This window comes from Balaenoptera physalus, assembly GCF_965194825.1.
Source record: "Balaenoptera physalus genome assembly, chromosome: 14".
Classification (NCBI taxonomy): Eukaryota; Metazoa; Chordata; class Mammalia; order Artiodactyla; family Balaenopteridae; genus Balaenoptera; species Balaenoptera physalus.
In genome coordinates this window covers 68,725,163-68,752,803 of record NC_138893.1, presented here as the reverse complement: position 1 = coordinate 68,752,803, position 27,641 = coordinate 68,725,163, and the positions used below count along the sequence as shown (strand labels likewise).

Sequence of the window (27,641 nt, the reverse complement as noted above, 5' to 3'; positions counted from 1 at the left end):
AATCCCCTACCCTCCTGGAGCTTATCTTTAGTGGGAATACAGACAAGAAGCAAATGAATCAGTACATTGTATGATAGGGTGTGATAAAGGATATGAAATGGCATACACGAGAAACTGAGATAGGAAATGCTGGGGAAGCTGGGATAGCAGAGGCAATTTTAAGTAGGAGTCAGGAGAAGTACCGAGAACTGCCATCTGAGCAGACTCCAGGGAGGGAGGGCTCCCATGGTCCCTGCAGGCATCCAGAAGGGGAGGGCCGGCAGCTGGAGCCAGGGGTGGGTGGGCATCCCTAGGGAAAAAATACAGAATGAGAGGGGAAAGGGACTGAGGATGAAACTCTGAGAAACCCAATGTTTAAGAAAAAGGTAAAGGACACCAAGAGTTCACAGCAGGAAGAGATCAGGAGAGAAAATGGGCAATTGTGTCAATGCTTCTGGGATAGTAAGACGGGATTAACAGGAGCTCTGCTTGACTGCGGGGCTGGTTACAGGACTCCATGAACTCAACACTCCTAGCACTCGACACCAAAAAGAGTGAATGCTATTGTATGCAATATTTTAAGTAAACTGATGGGGGCATCTACTAAATTTGCTACTAGAAGAGCACTGGTGACCCCAAGAGGTGCAGCAGCTTCAGAGGAATGGCAGGGAGGGGGAGAGATGCCATTTTGATGGTGAGGCAGGTGTGGGGTGTGGTGAACATCCAGGTTTCTGGGCTCCCCGGCTGGAAGCTTCCCCGTGGCTTCTTATAACACTGAAACGACCCACCAGGGAAAGCCTTGGCGCACCCTCTGCTTGGCTCCAGTCTCCTGCCTGCTCTGCTCAAACCCCTCTGGCCTTCTTGCTGGGTCCCAACCCGCTACTTGTGTTCCCCACACAGGACCTCGTGCTCCTCCCTGCCAGCCTTTCACACGGCTCCTTGGAAGACTTCCTCAATCACTTCTAAAATGCACCCCTCCATCCATCACTCTCTACCACGTCAGGATGCTTTATCTTCATCACACCACTCTGTCATCCTGAAAATTATTTAATATTTGGGCTACCACGTTTATTATTTAGCTCCTCACTAAGAGCAAAGCTCCAAGAGATTGGAAACGTGTGAGTCTCGAGGCTCACCATAACCCGGATGCCTAGAACACTGCCACATATTAGGTGCTCAATAAAATTTTCTTATTTTTATTTTTATTACTATTATAAAGTTCGAACTGCTAGATTTTGAAAATTGAACAACAGGTTTCATTTCGAGATTCCTGATGGCCGTGGAAAAATGGGAAAATAAGGTGATTGATATTACCCATTAAGTAAAAACATAAAAACCCTTCAGAGTAAAGCAAGATTGTCAGAGAACTTGCTTTGGCCAGATCATCATTGTGGCCTTACTGAGCAACACAGAAGAAAATATTTTTAACATTATTTTTGCAGTCAATAAATAAATCCCATGCAATTATTTCTTCTTTAATTCTTTCAAGTAAGCTGAAGTCAAAAGACTAAAGAACAGCCACAGGGCAGGAATTATTTCTAATTTAGCCTCACATCCAACAAAAAAATTCTTGCACTGACCTCATTGACAGTGTGGATGATCCTCTCCTTTTGTATTTTAGAGGCACACATTTAATTAGTGCTTCAGAAGTGCTACATTTCACCTAACCTCTAACTCTCTGAAATATGTGTTGCATACCCATTTTACTGATGCGGAAACTGAGGTTCACAGCCTACAGTCACAGAACTGATAGGTGATGGAGACAAGGCTTGAACTGAGGTCTGTTTGACTGTCTAGAGTAGGGGTTGGCAAACTATGCTGGAAGATCCGATCTGCTTGCTGCTTGTTTTTGAAAATAAAGTTGTGTTGGGACCCAACACACTTATTTAGATGTATCATCTATGGCTGCTCTCACACTGCAATGGCAGACTTGAGTAGTTCCATATGGTCTGCAAAACTGAAAATGTTACAGCCTCTTATAAATAAGTTTGCCACCCCCTGCTCTAGACTTTGTGCTCATCCCTTTCATCTGTCTACCACCTTGACAAATATGTCTCAGTTCATCTGTTGCTCTGAAGGAAAAAAAAGGCTTTGTATAAAAATAGAAAGAAGAAAATGTAAATTGGGAGCTCTACGTGCAAAATTATTCTGTTACTGAAACATCAAAGAAGAATGTTTTGTAAACACATTTTCTGGGGGAGAAGTTTTCATCTTTTTTTTTTTTTTTTTGGGCCCTGGTTCCTTCCAGACCACTTAACTGAAATGGAACACATATAAAAAGGATATTAAAAAATACATTCAATAAGATCATGGCAGTGCAGTATATGCAACAAATCACACAAGCGGCTCTGGTTCTGAATTCTGTGGCTTCACAGCAAGCAGAAGTAAATGAACCTGTTGATATTTATGAGGACAACACCCATCTTCAGTGGGTAACTTAAATGTAACTCTATATTTAATCAGTCAGGTTAACTCAAGTCCAGCAAACACATCCAAATTAACTGGTATTTAAGAGGTCTTCCCAGTTAATCTAACTTTCACTTTATGTATTTCTGGGAGAGGTTACAATAAATGAGGCATAGTACATGCATTGAAGTGACACCCCAGAACTGTACAAGGAGTTTCACTTGGGAGGAGGACCTTCACATTTACTTTCAGAATATTCTTGACAGCAAAGGAATAACGATGATGATGATGATTGTCAAGACTCATGCAGCTGGGTCTGTCCCTGTTTGTGTGCCCCTAAGAGGACAGGAAGCAGAGGAGCCCGTCGGGGGTGGCCCATCTCCAGAACAGATGCTCCCCATGCAGTCACACTCAGCAAGGATGTGTATAGAAAGTGTGAGGTTATTGATTAGAATCTGGGCTAAGGAACACGGCTTCTCCAGGGCTCCATGTAAGGGCTAAATGTGGCGCTGCCATCAGATCTGGAAGCAGCTTGGGGGGTGTGGGGCCAGTCCCACTGCATATGCATATTGTGGATGAAATGCGATCAGCTCCGATGTCTGGTCACCTGGTGATGGAGAGCACAGGCTGTGGTGTGAGACACCCCTGGGGGGTCAAGTCCAGGCTACGGGCTTCTAGACAAGTCATCTAAACTCTGAACCTCAGTATTTCCATCTTTAAAGTGGAGTTAGTAGTTTCTTCCTCTGAGAATTATTGTGAGAATTCAGTACTGCACTTGACTGCATGTAAAGTGTCCAGCCCAAAGGAAGCAATTAATAATTGCTCATTATTTTTATTATTACCTCAAATTACCTATTTCATTCTGTTGATGGTGTTTTTCTAATTAACATTACATTATATTAAAATATGAGCTATTTATTTGTGAAATAAATATTCCTTGGTAACTGTTATATGCCAAATTTGGAACTAGTTCTGAGTTATAGAAAAATTTATAAGACCTAAGTCTTATCTTCAGAGAACTGGTAACATAGAAAATAAAATAGGTACATGTAATTACCTAAAATAATGAGAACAGCAACAATTAATAACCTGGGGCCTCAAAATGTGCCAGTGGTACGTGGGCTGTAGACTGTTCTATGGTGTACGGCGTACATGCTTACATTTTTAAACCTCACGACAACCACCAAGTTAACCACTGTTTTTTACAGATGAGGACACTGAGCTCTGACAGGACAAATAACTTGTCCAGGGTCAACCCAGCAAGCACAGACAGAAGTGGAACCTGGATTGAGTTTTGTCACAAGACTGAGTAGAGCAGAGGCCATCTGGAAACTCTTCTGCTACCAATTTAGGAATAAAATTACAGACCAGGGTTCTGTGATGGTTCCTGGGACCTGTGCAGCTTTATCAAAGGCTCCCCCCGACTCCAGTTCCCTTGCCATCCCCCAGAATGGGAACAGGAAGAGCATCAATCTGGCCATAGTCCAGTGATATGAACACAAAGTGAGGCTAATCTTCTGGTGCATGAGCCTTAGTCACTGCACAGCAGCTCAGTCAGTGGGTTCCCCAAGGAGCCGAACCTCAGCCTGGAGGCCCAGGGAGGTCAGGCCAGGCCCAGAACATGCCATAGTCTCAGCTGGGCCTCCTCAGCCTGGAGGATTCCTCTGGGCTGATAGAGTGAACTCCTTATCTCCACTTAGGGAAGATGCAGTTCAGCCTCCCAAAGGTCACTTTGAGAAATCCCATTGATTAAAGATGTTTCATGTCATTATCTAGGGGAAGGAGTGGATTTTGCTTCTTTAAGAGGACTAGCCTATATCCACATAGACTCCAGAGAATCATGGTGCCAGAGGTGTCTTAGCGATGGCATAGGCCTTCTTTCCTCTGCTCAGATTTTCAGCACTCGCTTTGCAAAGCAGGCACCCGCTTTTTGGACACCTTGAGTCATTAGAATATCTTTGTATTTTAAGCCCAAGTCTTCCTTCCCGTGACTTCTGCCCTCCAGGTCTGTCTGAGCAGTCGCTTCCAGTCCTCCATGAGAGTCTTCAGAGATGGAGACCATGTCTTAGAGAGGTCTTTTCCAGGATGAACAACCCAGTCTCCTTTACAAATTCCTCCAGTTCCTGGCTTGTCCATGGGTCTTCAGGGTTCTTGGAGCTGAGCCAGATCAGGGTCTGCCAGCGCTGCCTGGGATGTTTCTTTCTTTGCCACAGGACAGTCCTGGCTCCCCATGACTCACTATGTGCTAAACTGAAGTCACAGAGTGTCTCCTTAGATGCTGCATCTGCCCAGCTACAGTTCTTCTATATTATGCTTATGAAATGGATTTCTGGAATCTAATTTTAGAATCTTCCGTGTACTCCTAAGAAGCTTCACCTAGTTGGTCTTGGCTCAATTTACCATTTTTCAAATTTATTTCAAATCATGATTCTGTTTTCCATTGTATATGCTTTCATGTTTTAAGTTATTAGAATGTTAGATAAATGTCTTCCATGGTGTCACTCAACTCACTGATTGAATGTTAAAGAGGATAAATTCAATGACAGAGCGCTGTGGCCATCCACTAGAGGAAACACCAACTTGACAAAGAGCCAATATTTAACATTCTTAGATGTAATTGTCCCCTAACCAACAGTCGCTAAACTGAAAATCCAGTAGACCAGAGATGATTTCAAAGGGACTCAGAGAGCCAAGCCTACAGCACTTGCCTTCATGCAGTGTTTCCTGTCCTCAGAACTGAAGCCTCTGGGTTCTCATCCTTCGTTTTTGGATCCACTGCCCTAGACTAGTCCTCAGTCTGCTGATCCAGCATCTAACTTAGACTGTCAGCCCAGCGTGTAGGTCCAGAGCCCTGCAACCCTGACCAGATGCTCCAGGCACAGCTTCCTAACGCGCGCATTGTCACTGTTTTTGTCGTGTTAATCTTGCTACAAGGGGCACACAATTTCTCTCCAGTACCCCCTGGCAGACTCTTGGGGAAAATCAGTGTGTGTGTGTGTGTGTGTGTGTGTGTGTGTGTGTGTGTGTGTGTGTGTGTGTGTGTGTGTGTGTGCGCGCGCATGTGTGTGTGTGTGTGTAAAGTGTGTGAAGCCAGAAGGCCTGAATTCCCCCCATGGGCTCCTCCCATCCTTCTTTTCATAGCTAATTTAGAATTTAGTTAAGTGTTTAAACAATGTAAATGTGGCAGCTCCCCTCTGTTAAAGCCACAAGATTGAGGACAGCTGCCGCCCAGCTACCAGCCCTCCAATCCAACCTCCACCAGCTTTCCTGAAATAGCAAGGCCCGCTTCCGTCCCTGCTTCCCTGGAATAACCCTGGGGGAAGGATACTCCATTTCCTACGCCCAGACTGCATTATTTATTACCACCTCAGGAGTCCATATTTGGAGAAAAAAATATCACCACCATGTGGAATGAAATCATGCAGTTGCAAATAACTGATGTGTCTGAATTCAAAGGCGCTCTCAAGGAGATTGTATATGTATGTAAATAGGTGTGCACTTCTCAGACAGAGAGTATATGATCTCAACTCCATTCCCTGACACGCAGGGTGACCCAGGACAGGGCAAGCAGGGCTCTGGCAACCTCAGGGACCCTGGGGAGCTTTTCTTCTAGATCACTTTCAACTCACCTGGATGAGGATACCAGGGAGTTCATCTCCTTAAAAACACAAAGTCACTGCCGAGTTGCTGGTTAGAATGGAGCCCACACAGCATGTTGGAGCACATGCCCATGCTTTTTCTTAATTCTCTGCTTACTGAAAACAATCTACTCACCTTGCACCAGGTGACTTAGTTTTAGGCACAGATCACTCCTGTCCAGACCACACATGGTCTCTTCATTTTACACTCCAGCTGGCCATGGAGAGCTTCAATGATTTTCCTTCCTAGGTGCACAATGGCTGTGCCTTCTGCAATAAATGCATTCCAGAAAAGTCATGTGGAACCCTAATCTAGTTTGCAACACACTAAGAGTGTTCAGTATTTAAGGTCCCTGAGTTAGTTTGTGCAGTGAAGAATCACTTTATAAATCACTTTATAATCACTCTATAAAGGATCACATGTGCTCCTGCAATGTTTCTCAAAATGAGACATGCCTTCCTGAGTTACACAGTTTATACTTCCAGAGCACTTTAGGCTCCGTAATAAAATTCGCTTTTCCCAAAACACAGCCCTTCTAGAGTGAGTTATTCTCGTTCCACGACGGCAGTCCTCTTAAGTGTGTAAGTCTGAAATCCAAGGCAGGAGTGAGAATGAGTAAAAGGTCACTGTCCTCATGTTGGAAATGGAATCTATTTGCTCCATGGACACTAACTAGATTTTAATTCCATCACTGACCGAGGGGTCAACAGTTGCCATCTAGATGAAGAATCAGAGCTTGGGAGTCATTCACAACGGATCAAAGTCTCGTTTCTCTTCTTCTCCTTTTTAATGCATGGCTATGGAATCTCCTGACCTCCTGTCTACGGCACGTGCAGGGGGATGTGCTCATCACAGGCTCTCAGTGAATATTTTATGATGACAACGACCATCATCATGGGGATCTGCCAAAAGCACTGAGTGGTCTACAACACAACCAAAAACTCGTAGACTGTTGGTCCACTGGTGGAATTTTAATTGCTAGAATCTACTAAGATATTCTTTGTGATGAAATTGTAGAAATGTTCTAAGTACATTTTGAAAAGTTGTACCTTCTCCATTTTAGGGACACAAATAAGTTACATTGTTTGAACCCTCTACACACTTACTCATTTTTATCCACTAGATTTGTCCCAACAGAGTGTGTCAACATCACCTACTACAACAGCACTTCTCTTCCTCTTGTTGTATTGCTAGAAACTTTTGTTTACTACATTTAATGTTTTTACATTCAGCATAGAAGAGTATATATAACCTGTTATATCTTCACTGCGGATTTTTTTCTTTTAGTGGAATAAATTAACACTATTTATCATATTGACTGTGTCAGCCTTGGGTTCCACCTTGTCTCCTATTCATGTTCCACTCTTGCCTTCTTTTTTAAGAAGAAACATCACTTGGTCAAGATTTATTTCAAGGCCTGAAAACAGTGACTAGTCGAAAATGGCCCTACTGCAATTTCTTATAATATATAAATACTTAATATAAAACTTAAAAAAATGTAGACACTATTAACTAACTCCTAAACCACACAATATAGATTTTTCAAAAGCAATAGTTATTTAACAAAATGTAAGATGACAATATCAAAGAATTTTCACACTTAATGAGGACACAATCAGTCGCAAGCTACTCAAACACAAATCTTTTTTACATTTTCCATGTTTGTTTTTAACCTTGTTTCATAGAACCAGTGATAATTGAGGCTTCTTTCAAGTATAGGATTTCTAACATTAAATTACATTTTCTAAGTATTTCTATAAAGAAGAAATGAAAAAGACACATACTACATTGTTTGCCATAAATTCATACACCAAAAAGTCAAAACAATCCAACTGAATTTATTCCTGCTTCTCCCTTCTCCAACATTAGCTTTAGATGTTTTTCTAAATATTATATAAACAGTTTTGTTAAAATCAGTTCTCTCATTTATGCAGATTAGGGGAAAATGGTTTTATAATGAGTTATCTTTAAAATTACTTTCTAGATAGCACCTTTAGCCTTAAATTACATTGTGCACACACAACTACAACTGTTTGCATTTGCTCAGGAACATATAATCACATTAGAAACAAATAACTTTGTATTTCATAGTTTAGTTGGTTCTTAAATAGTTTCCCAGGGCCTGGGCGGGGGGGAACAAATATTTTGTGTTGTTTAAGAAACTGGTATATATAAATGAACTGCTAGGTGTTCGTTTAAACTTTGAGGAAACCTACAGATGAAGTTTTGGGTGTTTTTTCTAAAATGCAAGAGATATGAGCTTAGTCACTGTTCACATAGTGAAGGGATGGGATGGCAGATCGCAGATGAAACTCTACATTTTGTAAATGTAGAGTTGGATATTCTAAATGGAAAAACTGACACTGACAATTGTTTACAGGAAACAAAGGTTAAGAAAAATGTTGAAGAATATGTACTCTTAAAAAGAGAGAAGTGTTATACAACACAAAAATGAGACCTAGAGATTCGAAAAACACTCATTTTACTGTTTTAAAAGAAAAACAAAAAATAATAGGGAGAGAGTCTAGACCAATTAGAACTGAGACAGCTGTAAAAAAAAACGGAACACAGTACAATGATTTGAGCCCTTAAAGGAAATGACTAATTAAAATGAAATTTCACAAGTTTTCATGTCTATAATAATATATAAATGCACAAAATACAAAAAATACTAAGTCTGGATTTTTCCCCTTAGGTTTGTAATAAACTGTCAACCCTCTGCTTAATATAGTTACTTTTATAAGCCTTCTGATTAGCAGAGCATGCTATACACGTACGTGCATGCTGAAATTTTACCATGAGAATTATAGTTCTCATCTCAAACTAGTGACTTTCCTGTTACCCGTATTTATATATATTTCATTTCCATTATAAAACACTTAAGACGTTTCCAGTGGTCCATTTTAATCAACATATTACGTAAAAAAGAATCTTGATTTTTAAAATGAACCTTTTTAGTACTGTAATATGATGGGTTTAATTGAACAGTTGGAACATAATATGGTAACTACATTGTACTGTTTAATTCACAGCTGTAGGAAAATGTTTGATTTTTAAAATATAACCAAGATGAGACTGTAGAGTTATGAGCAGTAAAATATTAGAAAACAGTGAATGAATAAATAAGATGCTTTTCCATCAGTGGCCATTCATTATTTTACTTTTAGGAACCTGGAAGAAATTGTCTTCTCTGAGTTTCAAATGTTCTGGTAAATCTAGTCTTTTCTTAGCTTCCTCAATATCACCTTGAATTGCTGAAATAAGTGACTCTAAAGAATCAAAGTTCTCTTCTGGTCTGAGGTAGCCGACGATGGCCACATTGAGAATTTCCCCATAGAAGTCCTCTTTGAAAGCATTCATGTTATGAGTTTCCATGGACTTTTTTGTATTCTTGCAGTATGGGTTCCATCCTATGCTCACCACCATCTTATGGACGTCTCCACTTCCAACACTGGCCCAACCATAATATATGCCAGTGGATGCATCAGCTGGAAGATTATCTACTACTTGTTCAGGAAAGTTAGCTGTAGGGATGCCCAGCTGCTTGGAGCCGCGACCGTAGCTCCGCACCACCTGGCCGCGGCATTAAGTACGGCAGGCGCCTCATGACTCCGTCCGCTCGGAGTGCGGGCTGCGGTCCAGTCCGCGCGTCCGGCGGAGCCGCAGTCGAGGCGGTGTCCGGACCCCGGACCAGCCGGGGGACACGGGCGGGAGCTCCGCAGGCCGGCCGCCCGGGCTAGCGCACCGCCGTACACGGGCTGAGCGGCGCGGACGACACGCCGAGGCGAGACCCTCACGCCGCTGACCGAACAAAAGGTGCCGAGTGACTCAGAGGCTGCGTCTGGGCTCAGGAACGCCGGCGACCGCGGAAGTCTCTTGCCCTGCTTTTGTTTGGATTCATCTTCTTATGTCTTTGCCCATTGCCTTATTTTTATTATTTTTGGATTGACTGGGTACACTAATACAATATTTAGTTTTAACCCAATATAAAAGTCTGTGATTCAAAATGAGAGTTTATCCTGATCATTTTATTAACAAGATTTATATGTTTAGTTTTATTTCTACTATAAAACATGGTTTTATGGGTTTTGTTGTTTTATGGTTCTTTTTAATGGACCTTTTTAAAAAAATTTTTATTGGAGTATAGTTGCTTTACAATGTTGTGTTAGTGTCTGCTGTACAGCAAAGTGAATCAGTTATACCTTTTTATAGACTACAGTTATCTTTTTTAACTTGACTTTTCCCGTGATTTTGGAAGTCATATCTACTATTTTTATCCTATTAGTAGTGACATTAAATTAAAATGTACTGATATCTATTTTCTCTAATTTCATTATCAAAAATAGAGCAATGTCAATTGATTATTCCTTATGTAATATGAGGAATTTACTTTGCTTTTACTTCTTGTCAACACACATTTTAACTGACAATCCCATTTGGGTCACAATCCTTTTTTCCTCATAATTCTGTAGACAATTCTGTCTTCTTCATGTTGCTAAGGAGAAGTGGGAGGCAAGCTTTATCTGCATGGATACTCACTGAATCTGTTTTTATTCTTGAAATTAAAATAAATTATCAAGATTAAGTCTAGGCATTAAAATTTTTTCATTATTTTTGTCTGATTTTCAGAAAACTCAAGACTTTCTCTAGCTCAGGAAAATTTCCCCCAAATTGTTTTTTAATAATGGATCCATTTTTATTGGTTCTTTTTCTGAAATTCCTAGTGTTTACATATTAAACATGTCTCTTGTCCATGCTTTTTATATATTCTCCCATTCTTTTTATCTCTTTGTCTTTTTTCTCTGAGTTTTGTGATGTAAAAGTTGACTTCTGCTCCATCAAACCTGTTTGCTGCAGGATCCATTTTGCTGTTCACTTCCTCCATTTCAATCTGAAATGAACATTTTTTTTTAAATCTCCATGCTGGCTTCCATAACCTGTTTGTTTTTCTCTTTATGGTTCCCTGCTCAAATTTCATAGAAGAAATGTCTGTTTGAAGCTTTTTGGAAACAAAAAGCAGGAGTGTTTCCCGCGTCTCTTGTAGAAACTATAGTTCATAGAAAAATATTTTCTCTGATTCCTCAGAGTGGTCCCTTCTGTTGAACTCTGCTGTCTTTTCATTTGCCTGGCAATTTTTCTCTGTGTGCTCATCATTACAAAGGGAGCATAATATTTGTCCAGGACCAGGAATTGAGATCCCAGTCTGAATTGTTCCGACCCAAGGGAAGGGAAAGGAAGAAAATATAGGTTTAGATTTACTAAATACTCAAGTTTTGCTTTGCTGATTCAGTGGCCTGGGGAGCTAGGCAGCTCAGGAGTGAACCAGCAGAGGTGGCCCGGCACGGAGCTCTTCATCTCTGCTCAGTGTCTTTCCTAAGTTTCAGAGGGCGTCAGGTGTTTTCTGGGAGTGTCCTTGTTCTTTGCTGAGTGCTGGCCGAGGGTCACTCCTGTTCTTGACCTGGGCTCATCGTCCACAACAGGTGTCATCTGGGGGTTAGAGCCACCGTCGGTTTGTTAACTGACAGCGTGATTTCCATCTACTGAGTCCCTAACTCTCCCCACCGCCCCTCCCCCGCAGCGCACTGCCCGGTAAAACTACTACAGGGCATTGGAGGGAGTCTCCCAGCCTGTCCTCCTAGTACTTCCTGGGTAAATTCCTCCTTTACATGTGAGGAACTGCACATCCTCACAGTGCTCGTCTAAAAGAAGCTCTGGGACATTTTGGACATGAGGCTGTCACGCTCCCCTACTCTCTACAGCTGATTCACATTTCCCTGTTTTCATAATAACTGAACATGTTAGTACGAAAGTTGCTGAGGATAATTTCTCTTATTTCACAGTATACATGTTTTGCTGAATTTTCTTCCTGGAACTGAAAGAGTCCAATTTTCTTTCCTTTGGAACAAATGGTATGTAAAACGCCATATAAACCCCATTTTAATTTGGAAGCTGTTCCATGGAATATATTGTCCAGTTTAACAATGAGTCCCATTGTCAAATTTATTCTCAATATAAAAAGCAGTCACAGATTATCAAAACTTGCAAGCTGGTCAGTGTTGTTTCTATAGGTTTCTGGTGGGATGTTTTGCAGATAACATTTTGTGTAGGAAGCAATCATGGCTTCATTCCATGATAGGCAAGTTGCCAGGAAATACTAAATCAAGTGGCAATAGAGTCCCTAAAGAAAGTTGTTCCTGATTTATGATGATTGTTCCAACAATACTGCTGAACTTTTTACACATGGAAATGACCACTGAGTTATGTTTTGCATTATGTCAGAGAACAGCCAACCTGCCAGATCCAACGTTGCAGCTGGAATGCAGAAAAGCCCCATTATGTTAATTTCCAAAGTCTGGGAAAAATGACTTCTTATTCCCAAAGGGTAAGTACTTTTTTTTCCCTCCAGCACATCTCACACCCTGAATCTATGGTGGCATTTAAAAAAGTGGGAAACAGCCTAAGCTGGGTTTGAGGTGGGGTATGGTGGAGGCAAAGATGGCAGGAGTGGAGGGGCTGATGACAAGGGGAAAAAAGGAAGACTAATCAATAGCAGGGGGTCGCCAAGGGCTGAGGAGGGGTCTGCATTCTTTTCGAGAATTGATCACAGTTTCAAGAGAAAAGTTCAGCAGACTTATCTTCCAACTGTTGGAGTTGCCTGGAACCCTCAACAGAGTGTGTGTGTGTGTGTGTGTCTGTGTGTGTGTGTGTGTGTGTGTCTGTGTGTTGTATCTGTGTCTGTGAGATTGTATGTTCCTGTATTTTGCTCCTGGAGCTTTAAGAAAAGCCTAGACCAGCATTATCCAGCAGAAATGTAATACAAGCCACATATGTAATTTAAAATTTTCTAGTAGCCACATTAAAAAAAAAAAACTAAACAACTGGTAAAATGATTTAATAATACAATTTAACCTAATATGTCAAAAATATTATCATTTCAACATATAACATACCTAAAACTTATTAATGAGATAGGTAACACTTTTCTTTTCATAGTGGGTCTCTGAAATCTGGTGTATATCTGGTGTGTATTTTACACTCACTCACAGCACATCTCCCTTTGGACCAGCCACACTTCTCAATCCCAATAGCCACATGTGCTAGCTTGTGGGATGGGGCAGGCTGGACAATGAAGAACAATCACCCTCTCAGTTCTGACTCATTCAACTCTGCTCAACTCTTGGTGTTTCCCTAAACCTGCAGCTCCCCCTCCTCTGGAGACCCCAGAACACACCTGTCAAAGGCACCCCCACTACCAGCTCCTTGAAGAATGGTACATGAAGCATCACTCTTTTGGCTGTTCCATCAACCTTCCTTACTCAACAGGTCAAGAAAAACCTTATGATTAAAAACCCAAGAACCTGGGAAATACATGTGTAAAAGCACCTTGACACATCAGCATTGCATTTGGACTTCCAGGAGAAAGCCATTCTTTCTCCCTTGGTCTTCGCTGCCCCCTTCCAACCTTTGTCTTGCTAACATTTCTCAATAAATGTTCTCCTTCCTTCCTCCCTGGTCTCCTTTTCCAGACTGAGCAGGATGTGGGCGAGGGGGGCTGCTGGGGGCATTTCTGTGTCCTGTCCTGGGGAAGATGCTTGCAGAGGGGAGGCAGGGAAGGTGAAGCCGCCTCTCACTTCACTGTCAGTCCTGCAGCAGAAAGTCTGAAGCTGGACCAGTGCATCTACATAAAACAAAAGGCAAGGCTGGAGGGACTCCCTGCAATGGTTCTCGAAGATCTACAGAGGGGTGGACACATGAATGAAGCTGTCCAGATGTCAGATGAGATTGGTGGGAATTGTGGAGAACTGGAGAACACTGGCCCCACCCAGGGCATTTCAATTTACTTTTTAACCCTGTGCAGGCCAAACTACACTGGACAGAGCCCCAGAGTCTTAGTTTGTGGTTCCTAGTAAAGGGCCATGTCCTGGGGATTCACATCACAGCCTGACAGTGGGTATCGGAGATCTGAGGCTTTGCCTCCTGGCTCCCTCTTCTTGGGATCTGCTGTCTATCAACTGCCTGGCTTGAAGTTTGGGGAACCTGCTCACCTTCATCTTCATGCATATTGACAACCATATCACTGACCTTACAACCAACCTCCTGACCTTGCAGATTCTCAGTCCTCACTTCTAATGGCCCAAATTCCATTCAGAACTGGATCCTCAAATGGGGTGAAATATAACATGCAACTTGGAATCATGGGGCAGTTTGTTACCTCTGAACCTATGTCAGTCACTGACTTTCTCCACAAAGCTGTAGGCACACCGAAGCCCAAGTATTTGGAGGCTTAAACCCACCAGCTCTGCCCAGAAGTCCAGGTGGAAGCACTGATGCCCTGCCCAGTCCTGACCAGACCTCTTCTCAAGAGGTTAGACTCTGCCCTAAACTTCCAGCAAAGTGCCAGACAGATCAGGTTGAATAAAAACGTCATTACCTTCCTATTTCACCTGCATTTACTGGAAACTTCTGCTATTGCCCAACTACTGGAACAGATTTCCCCTTGGAAATGACACTGGCTTGGATCTTGCCTGCCTCTGCCACACCTAGTCCCAGCTTCCTCTTCCTCCTGGCTCCGGCCCCAACACACTGCCCTGCCAAGTCACACAGGTAATGACCTTTTTTTTCCCCATGTCTTTCTTCTTCTTGGGAGGAAATAAGCTAGAATGAGGAGAGGAAGGGCTTTTGAGTCTGAGAAATCTGGTTTTGAATCTCAGCCCCAAGATTTAATGTTTCTGTGATCTCAGGCAAATTACTTAACATCTTTGAGCCTCAATTATTTTCACCATTAAAATGTGATCAATCCTATTTCATAAGCTTGTGGGGAAGATCAGAAAAGATAGTGCTCCTAAGATACTTAGCATATAACAGACATTTGGTACACATTGGCTAGTGTTACCATTGAACCAGCACTTTGCCCACGTTGCGACTACCAGTCTCTTCTTCCCTCTTCCCTGTTCTCGATCACCATTAGGAGCCTTTTGACCCCATTGGTAGCAACCATAGCCTGGGTCCCACGGATTGTTATTTTCCACTGGTCTCCCATAGACCGCCTAGCAACGCCCTACCCATCCCCAGCTCTCTTGGCATATTCTCTGCCTGTGGCAGGGACCCATTTAGTCCTTCTCAGGTCCCTCCCTGTCTTCTTCCAAGAAGCCACATCCCATGCTCTGGATGACTGGATTAGGGAGGGGCACTAGCCTCAATCATCAGGAGGGCCAGAAAGAGATGAGGAAATAGTCCAGCTCCTAGAGACTTCCAACACAGCATAAACCACTATGGGGTGAAAACAGCTTCTCTAAATATAGTCTAGATAGATATGGCAACAGTTCACTGTCAAGACCTTTCCAGGGTTGCATCTTAATGGGTACAATGTTTATTTAAAGTCAACCATATCTGAGCTATCTAATAAGAGCAACCATTGAATACTGTTCTTGTCTCTACCTAGAGTCTATTCTAGAGCTCAGCCCTTTTAGGTTATAAATCAATGTCTCAGGGTGAGTGATGCTAGCTCCTACAACTAATCCTAATATCTCAGTCACTTAACACACAAAGGTTTATTTCTCAGACAGCATTTGGTGTGGGTCAGGCAGCCCCCTCCATCTTGAGCTATATGACCTAGGACAGTGGCCTCCAAAGTCCCAGCGGGAGGGAAAGAGGAGGCACACTGACCTGAGCATCCCGGAAGAGACCCTTGTCACCTCTGCTTACAGTTCGTTGTCCAGAACATTTGACTCACTGCAAGGAAGCCTGGGAAATGTGGAAAGCGTATGAAATATTGTTGAGCAGGGCTCTGCTCTAGAGTGTGTGTTTGTGTGTATGTGTGTGTGAGGGGTGTTTATGGACCGCTGATGCACGTCCCTATATGTGTGTGCCGGTGCCTCTTCTATTCCTAAAGTGTCCTCGCCCTGCTCCTCTACATCCCTCTATTCCTTTGAGGGACTTGTGAGGGACCAGCCTCCCACAGTGTTTGCAGAAAATAGGTGCTTTATCATTTCAATTTAGTACAACTCACTCAGCTTCTGACGAGTGTCTCTTATAGTAATAATAAAAATAGAAAAAGGTGTCATTTATCAACTCTCCTCAAAGTTGTAGGCTCTATGCTAATAAGCATTTCATATTTCTTATGTCATTTAATTGGCCTATGAAATAGGTGCTGTTTTTATCATCATTTTACAAATGAAGATACAGGTTTGTAAAGATAATATAACATCCCTTGGTCAAAAGCAAATAAAAAGAGATCTTGGGACTCAGCCAGCCCATCCGACTCAGACCCTTTGGGGCTGGCCTTTATACCACACATGTCTCTGAGGAAATGCCAGCATGACAGGGTGAAGACGGGAGCTATCTGCAGGCTCACAAGTGAAATGATTCCTATGGGTTTTCTTGTTTAGATTGTAATCCCCAAAAATTCAGGAAAGTATTGGGAACATTCACAAATATTTGAAGTTCTCATTTCACAGCTTATATATTTTTTTCTTACAATGCAACACAACAATATTTCCAATGAGACAGCATCAAAAATCCTTAGCACCATGGGGCTTTGCAAACTAAGACTATAGCGTGATACAAATAAAACTGTTTTTCTTAAGATATTTATAATGTTATTGGATTTATTTAAATAAGCTTCATTTGTTATATCAGCTTTAGAATTGTTGTCAACTTTAAAAAGGCAATCAATAATACTCCATAAAATTTGTTCCTAACTTTTTGCAAATTTATTTTTCCTCACTATTTTAACGTATCACGATTTTCTCCAAAAGCCTGAAAATTAATTTTGGGAAAAATAGATAGATATACTACACTAAAGCTGCAGAGAGCTAAGTGCTCATGAAGACTTATACCACTTTCCAATGAGGGTTTTTGATTCAGGTCAGGCTAGATGTCAGCACCGCAAACACACGAAACCCGGCTGTTGAAAGAATATTTGACTTTTGTGTCCCCAGTTCTCTCTCACTGGATTTTCAGTTTCATGTACCTGTATGAGTGTACCTGTGTCCTTTCATATTCCCACATTACCCTAGTATTCTTCTTCAGTATCTGATTTAGTCTAATTTCAAATTTTTCTTTTTAATAAATAACTCTGGCCCTGGGACTACTCAATTTTCACCTAGGGACCAGGAGAAAATACACATCAGCACACTGATAATAAAAGTTGCCTTGAAAGTGCTCCTCACAAGTCACGCTTGTTCAAGGTCCACAATGAAGCTATATTTCTAGTTATTTCCTTCAACTGGACACAGGCGAAAGGCTCATATTTCCAGCACACTCTTGCTCCTAGAAAGCCGAATTGCAGGGGAGCAGCTTGGCCCCCTGCTCATCTTCAAGCTGGATGCAGCCCTGCAACAGTGCAAATGAGGCCAGACGGAACTCATTGCGGCAGCTAAATCCCCAAGGTTTGCTACCAGAGCCTGTTCCTGTGCCATTGTCATCAACCTGTCATGAGACTCCAGCCATCATTCCCAGAAATCCATGTACCTGGCCATCTGCTCCCAAGTCAGATTGCTTACTTTGGGGCACACCTTCTACACAAAGAGAAATGAAACTTTAGGAAATTCAGACTGACTCCAAGCCAAGCTCCCAGGCTGAAATAGCATGCCAGTGCTGAAAGCATCTGGACCTTGCCCTCCTTCTCAAAGGCCTCCACCAGGAGCCTGGACCCTTGCAGCCCTTAGAATGCCCAGCCGTGCATGCAGTATATAGAGTTCATAAAGCACTTGGCCAACTTTCTATTCGAGATGATTTTGGTTACAACTTAGTTGTATCCCCATATGAGAGAGGTATAATTTTAAAAAATCGACCTGGGACATACGCCATTTCACCCTTCAGTTATCAATCCCAGGTCACCAGCTGGCACTTGGAAGAATCCTGGGGACAGATTTGCATAAACAAGAGCAGTCCCTCGTTTGCTTAATTCCCAAGATATTTCTGAACACCACTGCCCTAAGCCCTAATTGTGGCAGCTCTAATTCATTCCTCTTTCCTCTCGCAACCCTCACCTACAAAAGAAAAAAGAAAAGAAAAGAAAGAAGAAAAAGCAGTGTGACAACTAAACAGGATAATATCAAACATTTAACATTTGAATAATGCTTTACAGTTTAAAGTGTTTTGTGTGTATTATCTCATATAACCTTCATTATAAAACTGGGAGGAATATAGGGTAGATATTAACTGCACCATTTTTTCAGGTGGAAATAAATGAACTGGCCCTTGAGAACGGTAATGCCGTAAACACAGCTTGACTGACCTTTTAGAGGCATGAAGTGCAGAGTTCTCTGATTTGAAAGCACAAATGTACTCTAGATGCAATCACAGTAGGGCCAAAAGAAAGGAGATAAATCCTGCAAGGTTTTGCTCCCCCTGGCGAAGCCGTAGCATCCAGTGGTCTGGGGCGTGCTGGGCCATTTCCTCCCAGACAAAGGGCACATTGTTGCACCTTACACCTCCCCGCCACTAAGACAGGACATGGTGTTTAGTAGGCCTTATGGATTTTGGAAACAAAATAGACCACACTTGGAAGTGCTGATTTGACCCACTTATCAGATGACCCAGTAGGCTGCCAATTCTGAGTGGAGCTCAGAATAAGAAAAGGCTCTACCACAGGTCCAGCTATGCACTAAGTGCCCTGCCTCTCAGGCAATGCAGCATCTGGTGGAACAGGACTCTGCAGGGTCTCTGCAAAGCCCCAGTAGCAGAGCTGGGTCACAGACCCCTAGGAGGCTGAAGCAGGGCCTCCCCTTCTGTGGCAGAAAGCTACTCACTCTTTGAACAGCAGCTCCAGGCATGTCAGTGGGCCCTGGTAAAAATGAGCTCCTAGCCCAGGGAGGGCAAGTTACCATGCAGCTGGGGCTGGATGTAATCATGAGTTTGGGTGGGCACGGCAGCAATCTTTTGCCACAAAGGAACTGGCATGTTCAAGATCTGGCCTATGCAGACCCAAAGGGAAGAGAACATTATGTAAACTGATGGCCCAGCCTCCTATGTCTGCCCCGCTGTTTCACTGACATCTGCCTTCAGCTCACACCTATGGACTCATGGAGCTTCCCTGTGGCCAGCTGCCAGAGGAGGGAAGAACCAGGCCTGGTCCCACACCTGAGCTGGCATCCTAAGGTGGTGCTCACAGCTGAAGCAAACTGCCGCTGTTCTCGGTCCACTCATGGGTCCCGAGAGGAGGACAAGAGTAAAGGAAAAAATCCCCTGCTAGGCAGCGCTGCAAGCAACGCATGTGGCTGATGAAGAAACTGATTAGAAGACGGGGGAAATCAAGCAAGGTATAGAAGTAAGACTGGGCTCTCCCACCATCACCCCCTCGACCCTCTTATGGATTTTGTGCTTCCTGTCACTGCCACCTTAGGCTTTGACAGATCAGAGGCCCTGGTTCAGGGGATGGAAGAGTGATGGTCGGGGAGAGGCTTCTCTCTAAGTGAACATAATAGTCTTCTCAACTTGAAGTAGGAACTCTCACCTGGTCACTTCTGGACCACTAATGCCAGTGAACTAGTAGGTTAAAAAAAAAAAAAGAGGAGTTCGTGGTGGGGGTCCTGGATCCCGGTTGCTCTGAGGAGCTAGGGTTTCTCCTGTGTAATGGAGTCAGGGAGGGGTCTATATAGAACTCAGGTGATTTATTGGTTTATCTCTTGGGGTTTCCATACTGGTGAGAATGGTGAACAGGTAATTGCAGCAACTGCCAGCTGACAAAGGCAAGAAAACCAAGGACTTAGATGCTTTGGGTAAGAAGATCAAAGTTCCCACACCAAGAAAGTGACCTAGACAAGCCCAAGTGCTGGCCGAGGGTGAGAGAAATCTAGACTAGGTGGTGGAAGAATGGTCACTGAATACTAGTTATTGCCACATAGCAAGCTGCAATAGCGACTTGTTTCACTAATAATATTTAATTAAATATTTGCAGCGATTGCAGCAGCTACTACCTTGAAGCTGACTCTGTGACAGATGGCACTGAATGGATGGCCTTAGCAGATATGACTGGTACAAGTGTGGCCTGCAGCGGACACCTGTTGGGCATCCCTTCAAATGCTCTCAGCCTCACCTGCCTCCTGTTCTAGCCACTATGGAGCATCCAGTGTTCTGTAGGAGCCAACATCCTTCACACAGGTACAACCCGGAAGTATCACTCCTGTGTGCCTCTCATTTCCTGTCAGTGTTTCTCTGTAACCTGCTTAGTATCCAGAGATGCTCAACCCAGAAATCTGGGGGGGAGGTCACCCTATTGGGGGGGTTCTTTGACTAATGGGGATGGGAGTCAATGCATAAATGTTTCCCTCTTTCTCCTCCATAGAGAAGATTCTGATATTCCTTTCACATGACTCCTTAAACTGTCCCCTGGGATCAAGGATCCAGTTGCCTGTAGCAGTGGACAACACGATGATAAATCTTTTTGTTTTTTTCTCATTCCTTGCCTCACTCCTCCTGACCTTACTCCTACCCCCTGGAATTCAATAAAGCATTTTCACTCAAGTCTCTGTTTCAGGCTCTGCTTTCTGGGGAAATGAGGCTATGTTACATCACCCATTTCCAGCTACAACCTTTGTCATCTTCCAGCCTTGTGATCATTCCATTGCCTCCGAGTCCTATCACTACTCTGGTGACTTTAACATTCAAGCCCTACACCTAGAGTTCTCAGTCCTTTGATCAGCTCATTTCCAGTGACCTTCACCTCCATTCCACGCTATCACCTTGCTTCCATTGCCTCCTTGAATGCTGTCATCACTGATTACTGCTGTATGCATAAGTCCAAAAGTTAGAAATCCCCCTCTCTTCCTCAACCTTTCATCCTCCAGTCCCTTTCATTCAGTTACTCCCACTGCACCAATGTTGCAACATCATGAAGACTTTGTGGCCCAGGAACTGTCTATGTTCCCATTACCCAGCAGCTTTCTCTTGTCCTCCTTTTTTTTTTTTAATCCAGTTAAAATTCCACAGAACACTATTTCTATCATGCTTGCCAATTTCCACAACTCCCTTGCCCTCCCAACTCTCTTCTTGAAAAATCCCTCTCAGAATTAATGCATCTGTCCAACTTTTTTTGTACTTATATCCCAGGTGTTAATCACTGTTAGAGAAAAACCATAAAGCTGAACAATTTGGTGCCATTATAATAGCTGCCAACATTTATTGAGAGCTTAATCTTTGCCAGGCACTATTCAAAACACATTACATAAATTATCTCATCTTGCTTCCTACATCAGGCTGGAAAGTTGCCCAGAAATTCTGTTCTCAAACCTCTGAAATTCATTCTCATCAGAACACTTTCTCTGCTGCTGCTCAGAGAAAACAGAATTCATCAATTAAGAACATGGTACACATCATCCTTCACATTTCAGTAGCATTCAACAGAAATGAGTCCTCCCTTCTAATCCAAACACTCTCTTTATCCTTCATACCACACTCTGCTAGGTTTTTTTTCTACCTCTCTGTCCCCATTTTGCTTATGTCCCATATTCCTTTTTCTCACATAAACTTTTTTCTTTATCTCTATCTCCATCACCATCTACCAAGCCCTCCAAAAATAGCAATGTGGGTTGCACCCATAACGTTCCCTCTCCCTCACTGTCTACCCCCACACCTTCCAATCTCTAATTCCATAGTTCCTACTTCTTAAATATCTCTGGGGATTGTCAACTTCTCTTTCCATCTATTGCTGTAGTCTAGATCACCATCTCCCACCTGCATAGCTGCAAGAAATTTCTAGCTAGTCCACTTGCCTTCAGTTATGCCTGTATCAAATGCAATTGACTTCTTCAGGCTCATGCCCACAAGTCTTTTCTCACAGCTGTCAACACATATTGATATACGTTTTTAGGACTGACTCCCCACCATTGAGCTCCCTGGGAACAGGCGCTATGTCTTGCTCCTATTTTGGTTTTCCCCAACTCATGCCCTGCCATGAGGTTGTTCTCTATAAAGTTTCACTGACTGAGTGGATGACCATTAAATAAATCAAAGACTTAATCCATCAATTAACAAGTAGATAAGTGGTATCTATTTTAAACTCCTCATGACTGACTCAGTTTCCATATTTTATTTACCTCCCATCATAACACAAACCAAACTTGAAATTACAATAATTACTAAATTTATTAAATGAGTGTATGCATCTCAGTTCCAGATAAAAATTCTAAACCATTTAGGTATATTTTTGAACACACTGGATAATATTTTACTTCAATCGACCAGAAGGATCTGTGAGCAAATTTGTTGGACTTCAGAAAGACAGACACTCCACAAACCTCCATCTTCATTTTATTTCCATAACTGGGGTTTTGTGACCTACAAAGGGGTGAAGGTAGGGCCTGAGTACCCTGAAACAGTGAGTGTGGACATCTGGATTCTGGGGATGCTTGGCTCAGCTGTGCCATGGATAAGATATGGGGACATGTCTAACGAGCATGGCCAACAGCAGAGGGGATCTGTGGCAATCTTCAGACTCTTGAGTCCAGAGGCTTAGATTGAGAATGAAGAGATATGGCAGAAATGAGAGGACCCTGGAGGGGAGGCAAGGTGCCTCAGATACAAGGGCAGGTGGACCTTTGGTCTAGGGTTCTGTCTGAAGATAACTGTGCTCCAACCCCTTCTGGCTCCTTTTTCTCCACTCAGGTTTTCATAGTCCTAAAAGGGAGAATGTGACTGGCTTGAATCAGGCTCCTCTCCCTTGAATCAATCAGCCATGGCCTGGAGCAGGATGGATGACCACCACTCACACCTTGCAGGAATTGTGAGCTAAATAACACCTACTGTCTGTATTCTGCACATCCCAGGAGAAGTTTTTTTAAAGTTCTAACTAAAACTTGCTTAACCAATTCAGGCCTAATTCCAGTGATGCAAATCTTACATCTATTACATACAAATAATTTATGAGTCTTGATGTATTTAGTCTTCAAAAACATAGGATCATAGGCCAGATCAAGCAGTAGCAAGTGGATATTAAAATTTGAGGTTCAATAAATGTTTGAGAGGCAGTTATGGAAAACAAGATGAAGGCAAAGACTTTGCTCTGATAGGAGCCGATGAAAGAAATGGGCTTGCTGTCTGCCATCCAGCATGGAAAGGGGCAGAGCTGGGCGACTGGGAGTCTGAGCTGTCCCTCACATGTGCATATCTACAGCAATAAAGAATCCAGGGCATTAGCAAGTGACACCAAATCAGCCTGCACCATTTAGCTCTGACATGCCTGAGTGTGAACTCTCCATAATATGTCACAGTGCAGAGAGAACAAGAGTGATAGGGGACCTGGTGACCTCTCCAAATCACACACACACTGCCCATCCCTGAAAGCTGCTGGGAGTCATGGGCCTCTCAGCAGAGCATGGATTTAATGCACCTCATGATATCTACTCCCACATAGAAGTGGAGGAAATGTTTGGAAAAGGAGAGCTTTGTTTCAAGGCCTCGCACAGATGTGTTGCATCAGTGGCAGTGCTGCCTGGGGACTTCCCTCCCCAGTCTCCACTCAGAAGGGCAGACATTGTCTGTCTGGGGCCCTGCAGTCACCCATTCCAGGAATTTGGTCACAACCACAGACGTCTAATTTGTAATATCTGTCATTGTTCTGTGGTCATGCAACAGAGCCCAAGGGCACATGGTACAATGTCTTTGCAATAAAAACTTGTAGTGTCTCAGAGAAAGTGCAGTGCTTTACCAAAATGCATTGCTCTGTAACTGCTGCCTTGGCTACCTCTGAGTATCTCAGCCCAGGATTTGTAGAGTACTTAGTAATGATCAAGGTGGCTTTAATCCTTTGACCTAATTTTGCACTTTTCTATGACACAGGTCAAACAAGCATTCAGTAGTTCATCCATTCAGTGGGCAAACATTTAGTAAGCGTTTGTCTATTGGTCCTTAGGTGAAGTAGAACCGTGACTACAGGTTCCTTCCTAGCTCAGCATGACTTACATCTTAATATAGGATCTAACACATTCTTTTAACTTGGCCTAAGGAGACAATCAAAATGTTGTCCAGGTTAAAAAAGGGAAGAGAGTCAAGAAAATTCCACCCATGTTTTTGGTTATTAAATTTGAATAGAACTGACCCTATTCAAAGATAAACATATTTAAAACCACAGCATTCAATATTAAATAAAACTTTAACAAAAGGGGGAAGAGAGAAGCAGATACAAGATTAGTAGGAGAGAAGAAGAAGGGGGAAAAGTAGGAGAGGACAAGGGAAGGAAAGCATGAAACATGCAAAAGGTAATTGAAGAGAACACTGTAGGTTAATTACTCTAGGAAAACAGAGAAGAAAAAAACAATGGTAAGAAAGACAAAGAAATGAAAGTTAGAGGGGCAAAACTAACAGAGATGAATAGGAGAGAAATGGAAACCTAACATAAAAATAGTTAGGATACCTAAAGTAGATACTAAAAAAAAAATTGTAAGGCATGTATTCAGACACAAATAGGATCTTTCATGCAATGAAAGAAAATATAAATACAATGCAAAGTCTTAATATGTCCCAATAAAAAGAATATAGGATGAAAAACACCAAGATTTGTCCAATAAAGAATCATAGATTCACTGAGAAAGTAAAAACTGGTACCCTAAAAAGAAAACAATGCATTGACTATAATATTCTCCTCAGCATTTCTCCATAACAGAACACAATGAAACTACAGAGATTTGAAGGAACAGTGTGTCTCAGGAGATCTATTACTTCCCAAATTGTCATGTGTCTAGTCTATGGGCAACAGAAGCACATTTTAAGATAGGCAAGTCATCCAAAAGCAGATTATCATGTAACTTCCTGAAAATTATTCTTTAATTTAGCAAGAGCATATTAATCAAAATTAGGTACTAATTTATTGAGAACATAAAAATTAAATGACTTACAGTGAACACTTAACCTACTTAAACTAAAATTAAATGTAACAGAATTTATGTTTTAAGTAACTTAACTGAGTCCAAGGACAAAGATCACAAATATTTATAGGAAGACAAAAATACTGAGCATCTAACAAGATAAAATTCATAATATCTGGCATCCAATAAAAAACATTACCAGGCACACAAAGAAGCAAGAAAATATAACCAACAATGAAGAGAAAAATCAATGAACTGAAACTGACCAAGAAATGAAACAGATGCTAGGTTTAGTACAGCAGGACATTTTTTTAAAATGTTATGACTAATTTCCATATGCCCAAGGAAGTAGAAGACTGAACAGATTAAGTAGCAATCTGGAAGATATAAAACTGGCCAAAATAAATTTAACTTCTATAAATGAAGACTACAATGTGTAAGATTAAAAAATACACTGGATGGAATTAATGGTAGATTACACAATCTTGCAAAAGACTGCAAAGATTAGTGAACTTGAACACAGAAATAGAAACAATTCAAAGTGAAACACAGAAACAAATAAGAAATTTCAAAAATGAAAAAAGCATTAGTGAACTGTGGAAATACTTCAAGAAGCCAAGTATGTGTATAAGTTGAGCCCCTGAAGGAGTCAGTAGGTGACTCAAAAAATATTTGAAGAAATAACTGCTAGAAATGTTCTAAATGTGAGAAAAATTATAAACCCACAGATTCAAGGACCTCTATTAACCCTAAAGAAAAGAAACATGAAGAAAAACTGCACCAAAGTATATCATTATCAAATTGTTGAAAAACAATATAAAGAGAAAGTTCTAAAAGAAACCAGAGAAAAAAAGACATATTACTGCAAAGAAATATAGGGATGACAGCATATTTCTCAGCCAAAAAGTACAGGCTAGAAGACAGTGGAGCAACATCTTTAAAGTACTGGAAGAAAAAAAACTTTCAGGCTAGAATTTTTTAACCAGTAAAAATATTTTTCAAAACTTGTTCCAAAATAATGGCTTTTTTTTGACATACAAGATCTGAAAGAATTCATTACAAGCAGGCTTAAGTACAAAAATGTGAAGTCTTACAAGAGAAAGGAAAATAATATCAGCTAGAAATCTTGATCTACACAAAATAATAAAGGAATAAATCAGTCAGTAAAATCATCATGTTAATAAACATAAAGAAAATCACATTATCATTTCAATAGATGGAGAAAAAACATCTGAAAAAAATCTATCATCAATTTCTATTAAAAATTCTCAGAAAGAGAAAAGACTTCTGGTTCCTGACAAAATAAAATAGACCCATTCCTCCCAAGTCCTCCTTCTTACAACTAAAAACCCTTAGCATAACACAACAAACAGGCATTGGAAGGGACTTGAAAAACAACATGGTAGTGAGTTCTCTGGGTGTCTTATTGCCTTCCATATATTCTGGACTGGGTCCTGCAGAAACCTCCAACTGTGACCAGGCACAGAAAAGTTCCAAGAAAAGCCTATTCCCCTAGCCAAAGGACTGGGGAAAGGATGGCCTTGCAACAAGAAATCTTTCTTGTAGTACCTGCCCTGCTCTAGCAAATACCAAGAGAAAATCACCTACCAACTCCTCCACCATGGTTTCAGTGGGCCAAGCAGGGATCTTTCATCTCACCCTCCCCACATACTCACAGCCTACAGAAGCAGATGGCGGTGCTCAGATTCCCTGAACCAGTGGCATCACTGGGGCTGAGCAAGGAGCTAATTTCCCATCATTCACTTGGCAGAAACAGGCATCACTCTGTTTCCCTGCTAAGATAGTGTCCGTGGACCTAGTGGAGAGCCATCAGAAGCAAGCAGTACCCCCAATTCACTGCCAGGGTATTGTCAGTGGTGTCCAGCAATGAGCCCAGTCTGTACTCCCACCAGTATCAAGGAGTCAGTGTGAGTCGGGGCTGCTCGGCACTCCCCTGCTCCTTCCCCAGTGTCCTAGAGCCCAGTGGGGAGTGAAACCTCCAGAAACACCCAGCATCAAGGAGACTGAACAAGGTCATATAAAGCAGGGCTAGACAATACTCTGCTTCTCCCCTTCACCAATGTCAGTAGGGCCAAGTGAGAAGCTAAGACTCCACCACAACTTAGTTGACTCCTGTTCCTCTTTCCCCGCAGTGTCAGCATAGCCTGGGGCGGGGAGGGGCGGCTGAGTCTCAACTCCCACACAGAACCAATGAGATGGAACCAGTTGGTCAGCAAAGGGGCTAGTTGGCACTTTTCTTCCCTCATTCTCCTCCCTGGTGACAGCAGGTCCCAGCAGAGAGCTTCCACTCTCATCCTGCAGCAACAAAGCAGTAGTCAGCCCTTCACTCCTTGCCCCAGGTGTCAGGGCACGCAGCAAGGAACTGAGTTTATACTCTCATTCAGAGGCAACAAGTTGGTGAGAGCTGGTTTCCCACCTGCACCAGGAGGGTGTCAGCAGCACCAAAGGGAAGCTGAAGCCCTACCCTTGTCATTTGCAGTGAGGCAGCACGAGCCAGTGCTCCATTTTTGCTGAGGTAGTGTCAGTGGAGCCCAGCAGGAAGCCTAATAAACTCATCTACCCAGCCCTCAGGCTACACCTCAACAGGGGGATTACCTGATAAAGCAAGATTAGATAGACTCCAGAGTCTCTAATATAATATATAAAATATCCAGAATACAATTGAAAATCAACTTATACCAAGGACAAGAAAAATCACAACTTAAATGAGAAAAGAAAACATGCAATGACATTCAGATAAATTCATGTTAGAATTATCTGACTAGGATATTTAAGCAATTTTATTTTATA

At 42.2% G+C, this 27,641-nt stretch overlaps 1 long non-coding RNA gene and 1 pseudogene across 2 annotated transcripts in view; both read right to left on the bottom strand.

The window, feature by feature from the left end:
• Positions 1-27,641, bottom strand: part of LOC309642401 — a 332,470-nt gene that overhangs the window by 254,166 nt on the left and 50,663 nt on the right. The window lies entirely within an intron of this gene.
• On the bottom strand, positions 5,453-9,646 carry LOC309642374 (riboflavin kinase pseudogene; annotated as a pseudogene). Its single transcript has one exon. The product of its transcript is annotated as a riboflavin kinase pseudogene (transcript).